A 7,909-nucleotide genomic window follows, 5' to 3' on the forward strand; every position below is an offset into this window, starting at 1 on the left:
AATGCAGTGTAATACATGGTGTATATATTATATACAATGCAGTGTAGTACATGGTGTATATTATATACAATGCAGTGAAATACATGGTATATATTATATACAATGCAGTGTACTACATGGTGTATATTATATACAATGCAGTGTAATACATGGTATATATTATATACAGTGCAGTGTACTACATGGTGTATATTATATACAATGCAGTGTAATACATGGTATATATTATATACAATTCAGTGTAATACATGGTGTATATATTATATACAATGCAGTGTAGTACATGGTGTATATTATATACAATGCAGTGAAATACATGGTATGTATTATATACAATACAGTGTACTACATGGTGTATATTATATACAGTGCAGTGTAATACATGGTATATATTATATACAGTGTAGTGTAATACATGGCATATATTATATACAATGCAGTGTCATACATGGTATATATTACATACAGCGTTGTGTAATACATGGTACATTTTATATACAATGCAGTGTAATACATGGCATGTACTATATACAGTGCAGTGTACTACATGGCATATACTATAGACAGTGCAGTGTAATACAAGGTGTATATTATATACAGTGCTGTAATACATGGTGCATATTATATACAGTGTAGTGTAATACATAGTATACTGTATATTATATACAGTGCAGTATAGTACATGGTGTATATTATATACAGTGCAGTATAATACATGGTGTATGTTATATACAATGCAGTATAGTACATGGTGTATATTATATACAGTGCAGTATAATACATGGTGTATGTTATATACAGTGCAGTGTAATACATGGTATATATTATATAAAGTGCAGTGTAATACATGGCGTAAATTATAATCAGTGCAGTGTACTACATGGTGTATACCATATACAGTGCAGTGTAATGCAATACATGGTATGTATTATATACAGTGCAGTGTAATACATTGTGTACATTATATACAATAGAGTGTACTACATGGTATATAGTATGTACAGTGCAGTGTAATGTAATAATTTGGTATATATACATTGCAGTGTAATACATTGTGCATATTATATACAGTGCATGTGTAGTAACAGCCCTGTGTATACCGTTCATGTGTAGTAACAGCCTGTGTATACCATCCATGTGTAAAAACAGCCTGTGTATACAATCCTTGTGTAATAATAGCCTGTGTATACCATCCATGTGTAGTAACAGCCTGTGTATACCATCCTTGTGTAATAACAGCCTGTGTATACCATCCATGTGTAATAACAGCCTGTGTACACCAACCATGTGGAGTAACAGCCTGTGTACACCGTCCATGTGTAGTAACAGCCTGTGTACACCGTCCATGTGTAGTAACAGCCTGTGTACATCGTCTATGTGTAGTAACAGCCTGTGTATACCGTCCATGTGTAGTAACAGTCCTGTGTATACCATCCATGTGTAATAACAGCCTGTGTATGCCGTCCATGTGTAGCAACAGCCTGTGTATACCGTCCATGTGTAGCAACAGCCTGTGTACACCATCCATGTGTAATAACAGCCTGTGTATACCGTCCATGTGTAATAACAGCCTGTGTATACCGTCCATGTGTAATAACAGCCTGTGTATACCATCCATGTGTAATAACAGCCTGTGTATACCATCCATGTGTAATAACAGCCTGTGTATACCATCCATGTGTAGTAACAGCCCTGTGTATACCATCCATGTGTAGTAACAGCCTGTGTATACCATCCATGTGTAATAACAGCCTGTGTACACCATTCATGTGTAATAACAGCCTGTGTATACCGTCCATGTGTAATAACAGCCTGTGTATATCGTCCATGTGTAGTAACAGCCTGTGTATACCGTCCATGTGTAATAACAGCCTGTGTATATCATCCATGTGTAGTAACAGCCTGTGTAATAACAGCCTGTGTATACCATCTTTGTGTAATAACAGCCTGTGTATACCGTCCATGTGTAGTAACAGCCTGTGTATACCGTCCATGTGTAATAACAGCCTGTGTATACCGTCCATGTGTAATAACAGCCTGTGTATACCGTCCATGTGTAGTAACAGCCTGTGTACACCGTCCTTGTGTAATAACAGCCTGTGTACACCGTCCATGTGTAATAACAGCCTGTGTACACCGTCCATGTGTAATAACAGCCTGTGTATACCGTCCATGTGTAATAACAGCCTGTGTATACCGTCCATGTGTAATAACAGCCTGTGTATACCGTCCATGTGTAATAACAGCCTGTGTACACCGTCCTTGTGTAGTAACAGCCTGTGTACACCGTCCATGTGTAATAACAGCCTGTGTACACCGTCCATGTGTAATAACAGCCTGTGTATACCGTCCATGTGTAATAACAGCCCTGTGTATACCGTCCATGTGTAATAACAGCCTGTGTATACCGTCCATGTGTAGTAACAGCCTGTGTAATAACAGCCTGTGTATACCATCTTTGTGTAATAACAGCCTGTGTATACCGTCCATGTGTAGTAACAGCCTGTGTATACCGTCCATGTGTAATAATAGCCTGTGTATACCGTCCATGTGTAATAACAGCCTGTGTATACCGTCCATGTGTAGTAACAGCCTGTGTACACCGTCCTTGTGTAATAACAGCCTGTGTACACCGTCCATGTGTAATAACAGCCTGTGTACACCGTCCATGTGTAATAACAGCCTGTGTATACCATCCATGTGTAATAACAGCCTGTGTATACCATCCATGTGTAATAACAGCCTGTGTATACCGTCCATGTGTAGTAACAGCCTGTGTATACCGTCCATGTGTAATAACAGCCTGTGTATACCGTCCATGTGTAATAACAGCCTGTGTATACCGTCCATGTGTAGTAACAGCCTGTGTACACCGTCCTTGTGTAGTAACAGCCTGTGTACACCGTCCATGTGTAATAACAGCCTGTGTACACCGTCCATGTGTAATAACAGCCTGTGCCTGTATACACCGTCCATGTGTAATAACAGCCTGTGTATACCATCCATGTGTAATAACAGCCTGTGTATACCGTCCATGTGTAATAACAGCCTGTGTATACCGTCCATGTGTAATAACAGCCTGTATATACCATCCATGTGTAATAACAGCCTGTGTATACCGTCCATGTGTAATAACAGCCTGTGTATACCGTCCATGTGTAGTAACAGCCTGTGTATACCGTCCATGTGTAGTAACAGCCTGTGTATACCGTCCATGTGTAATAGCAGCCTGTGTATACCGTCCATGTGTAGTAACAGCCTGTGTACACCGTCCTTGTGTAGTAACAGCCTGTGTACACCGTCCATGTGTAATAACAGCCTGTGTACACCGTCCATGTGTAATAACAGCCTGTGTATACCGTCCATGTGTAATAACAGCCCTGTGTATACCGTCCATGTGTAATAACAGCCTGTGTATACCGTCCATGTGTAATAACAGCCTGTGTATACCGTCCATGTGTAATAACAGCCTGTGTATACCGTCCATGTGTAATAACAGCCTGTGTATACCGTCCATGTGTAATAACAGCCTGTGTATACCGTCCATGTGTAATAACAGCCTGTGTATACCGTCCATGTGTAATAACAGCCTGTGTACACCGTCCTTGTGTAGTAACAGCCTGTGTACACCGTCCATGTGTAATAACAGCCTGTGTACACCGTCCATGTGTAATAACAGCCTGTGTACACCGTCCATGTGTAATAACAGCCTGTGTATACCATCCATGTGTAATAACAGCCTGTGTATACCGTCCATGTGTAATAACAGCCTGTGTATACCGTCCATGTGTAATAACAGCCTGTGTATACCGTCCATGTGTAGTAACAGCCTGTGTACACCGTCCTTGTGTAGTAACAGCCTGTGTACACCGTCCATGTGTAATAACAGCCTGTGTACACCGTCCATGTGTAATAACAGCCTGTGTATACCGTCCATGTGTAATAACAGCCCTGTGTATACCGTCCATGTGTAATAACAGCCTGTGTATACCGTCCATGTGTAATAACAGCCTGTGTATACCGTCCATGTGTAATAACAGCCTGTGTACACCGTCCTTGTGTAGTAACAGCCTGTGTACACCGTCCATGTGTAATAACAGCCTGTGTACACCGTCCATGTGTAATAACAGCCTGTGTACACCGTCCATGTGTAATAACAGCCTGTGTACACCGTCCATGTGTAATAACAGCCTGTGTACACCATCCATGTGTAATAACAGCCTGTGTATACCGTCCATGTGTAATAACAGCCTGTGTATACCGTCCATGTGTAATAACAGCCTGTGTATACCGTCCATGTGTAGTAACAGCCTGTGTACACCGTCCTTGTGTAGTAACAGCCTGTGTACACCGTCCATGTGTAATAACAGCCTGTGTACACCGTCCATGTGTAATAACAGCCTGTGTATACCGTCCATGTGTAATAACAGCCCTGTGTATACCGTCCATGTGTAATAACAGCCTGTGTATACCATCCATGTGTAATAACAGCCTGTGTATACCGTCCATGTGTAATAACAGCCTTTGTACACCATCCATGTGTAATAACAGCCTGTGTACACCGTCCATGTGTAATAACAGCCTGTGTATACCGTCCATGTGTAATAACAGCCTGTGTATACCATCCATGTGTAATAACAGCCTGTGTATACCATCCATGTGTAATAACAGCCTGTGTACACCGTCCATGTGTAATAACAGCCTGTGTATACCATCCATGTGTAATAACAGCCTGTGTACACCGTCCATGTGTAATAACAGCCTGTGTACACCGTCCATGTGTAATAACAGCCTGTGTACACCGTCCATGTGTAATAACAGCCCTGTGTATACCGTCCATGTGTAATAACAGCCTGTGTATACCATCCATGTGTAATAACAGCCTGTGTATACCGTCCATGTGTAATAACAGCCTGTGTACACCGTCCATGTGTAGTAACAGCCTGTGTATACCGTCCATGTGTAGTAACAGCCTGTGTATACCGTCCATGTGTAGTAACAGCCTGTGTATACCGTCCATGTGTAGTAACAGCCTGTGTATACCGTCCATGTGTAGTAACAGCCTGTGTATACCGTCCATGTGTAGTAACAGCCTGTGTATACCGTCCATGTGTAGTAACAGCCTGTGTATACCGTCCATGTGTAATAACAGCCTGTGTATACCGTCCATGTGTAATAACAGCCCTGTGTACACCGTCCATGTGTAATAACAGCCTGTGTATACCGTCCATGTGTAGTAACAGCCTGTGTATACCGTCCATGTGTAGTAACAGCCTGTGTATACCGTCCATGTGTAGTAACAGCCTGTGTATACCGTCCATGTGTAGTAACAGCCTGTGTATACCGTCCATGTGTAGTAACAGCCTGTGTATACCGTCCATGTGTAATAACAGCCTGTGTATACCGTCCATGTGTAATAACAGCCTGTGTATACCATCCATGTGTAATAACAGCCTGTGTATACCATCCATGTGTAATAACAGCCTGTGTACACCGTCCATGTGTAATAACAGCCTGTGTATACCGTCCATGTGTAGTAACAGCCTGTGTATACCGTCCATGTGTAATAACAGCCCTGTGTATACCGTCCATGTGTAATAACAGCCTGTGTATACCGTCCATGTGTAGTAACAGCCTGTGTATACCGTCCATGTGTAATAACAGCCTGTGTACACCGTCCATGTGTAATAACAGCCTGTGTACACCGTCCATGTGTAATAACAGCCCTGTGTATACCGTCCATGTGTAATAACAGCCTGTGTATACCATCCATGTGTAATAACAGCCTGTGTATACCGTCCATGTGTAGTAACAGCCTGTGTATACCATCCATGTGTAATAACAGCCTGTGTACACCGTCCATGTGTAATAACAGCCTGTGTATACCGTCCATGTGTAATAACAGCCTGTGTACACCGTCCATGTGTAGTAACAGCCTGTGTACACCGTCCATGTGTAATAACAGCCTGTGTACACCGTCCATGTGTAGTAACAGCCTGTGTATACCGTCCATGTGTAATAACAGCCTGTGTACACCGTCCATGTGTAATAACAGCCTGTGTATACCGTCCATGTGTAGTAACAGCCTGTGTATACCGTCCATGTGTAGTAACAGCCTGTGTATACCGTCCTACACTTGGGAACAATCCCACAACTCCAAGTCCTGTTCTGCTGGCGCAGGAGACAGCACTGACCTGTACAGGAAGAGCCACCAGTCCGGGACATGGGCACTGCCCGCAGCTTGTCGGGAGCCTCCCGGGCTGCTGATGGGGCACTGCCAGCACGGAGCGGGGCTGCAGTCTCCGGTGCCTTTGTCCCTGCGGCAGTGTACCAGGCAGCTCCGGCTCTGTGCTCGGGTCTTCTCTCCCGGAGACTGTGCACCTCCTCCTGCCACCCGCCAGCAGGCACGTCACTGCCCGGGGAGGGGACACGCGGGGCGGGGGAGTGATCGGCGGCGCCGAGATGAATGCGAGGAAGGGGGATCGTTCATTCATAGATCGCGGCAGTGTGACAGGCAGAGCGCAGTCTGTGGACACGGCGATCGCCGCCTTCTCCGCAGCTCTGTGGCTCATTATTCACCACATTATTACTTTTATATTTTTGTTCATTAGACAGAAAACTGGATTATTACAGAAGCTTGCCTCCGAATGAACCAAGGATGTCTGCAATCTGCAGAAAAGGGCTGGATGATCGATCGATGGGTGAAAGGGCACTGCCATCTCCTTAGCAGGTGGCATGCTGCTTTGTGATGAGTTTTTGGTCTGCAATGGGCTCATAGATTGTTCTTGGCCAGGTGTGTCCTGAGACAGAGGGAGACAAGTATAGCCAGACGATGATCTCAATGCTGCACCCACAACCTATGTGCTACCAATGCTTCACTCTTAAGGCCGCGTCACATATAGCGAGATCGCTGAAACGTCACAGGTTTTGTGATGCAACAGCGACCTCGCCAGCGATCTCGCTACATGTGACACATAGCGGCGATCGGGCCCCTGCTGCGATGTCGCTGATCGTGCTCGAATGTCCTGGGCCATTTTTTGATTGCTGGTGTCCCAGCATGCATCGCTGTGTTTGACACTGACGAGCGACCTCGTTGGCGACGCAGAACTCAGGAACACAGGCGGGAGTCGTCAGAATAGCTGCTGTGTGACAAGGTACCAATGACCGCCGAGGTCGTTATACAGATCACTGTATCGTTGCTGCGTCGTTGAGTAGATCTGTCTGTTTGGCAGCTTACTAGCGACCATGTAGCGACGCACCAGCGATCCTTACCAGGTCATATAGTTGTCGGGATCGCTGGAGCATCGCTATGTGTAACGGGACACTTACTATTTGTAGGTAGTTATAGATCATAGGTGATAATTGACAGATAAATTACCTGCACTCACGGAAATTAGCTCAAACAAAGCCCAAATGTTCTTATTTTGGACTTCATTTGCCTCGGTAAAGGCATCGGCCCGACTTGGCATGTCTGCACCGCTCATTCTTCTCAACTGTGCGTGCTGGAAATGAAAGTGTTAAAGGGAATCTGTCAGATCTGCCCTGCCACACCACATGCTGGTCTATGAAATGTAAATCCAACACCTTTTTAGCTTCTATCTGTTGCTGCATTCTCCAGTAATGGTGTTATTCATATGTAAATGAGGACATATGACAGTGACAGAGCACTTCCTGAGGTGTTTCCTGCCCAATCTCTTGATTTATAGGTCACTGCCTGGGTGACACCAAGCAGGGAAATCAGACAGGCTCTCCATGCATGTGCTGTGACGGTGACACATGCAGCTGCGGCGCCGATCAGCTGATTGGCCGGCGTGATCCAGGCATCCGGATTCCCGCTGTAGCTTATTTGGTTAAGTGCTCCAGCTTGCCGAAGAAGAGGGAACCGAAGATATTCGCTCCCCTCTACCCG

General features: G+C 44.5%; 1 protein-coding gene across 2 annotated transcripts in view; it reads right to left on the minus strand.

Moving 5' to 3' along the window:
• The window catches only part of SH3RF1 (SH3 domain containing ring finger 1), a 209,932-nt gene extending 203,599 nt beyond the window's left edge, over positions 1–6,333 (minus strand). For both annotated transcript variants that reach the window (XM_073577185.1, XM_073577179.1), the window contains exon 1: positions 6,195–6,333. The gene's annotated coding sequence lies outside the window, so the exon portion shown is untranslated. The remainder of the gene's footprint in view (positions 1–6,194) is intronic.
• Positions 6,334–7,909: the final 1,576 nt, after the last annotated feature.

This window comes from Dendrobates tinctorius, unplaced genomic scaffold (genome assembly GCF_039654945.1).
Source record: "Dendrobates tinctorius isolate UK_male_01 unplaced genomic scaffold, ASM3965494v1 ptg000008l, whole genome shotgun sequence".
In the NCBI taxonomy this organism is placed as follows: domain Eukaryota; kingdom Metazoa; phylum Chordata; class Amphibia; order Anura; family Dendrobatidae; genus Dendrobates; species Dendrobates tinctorius.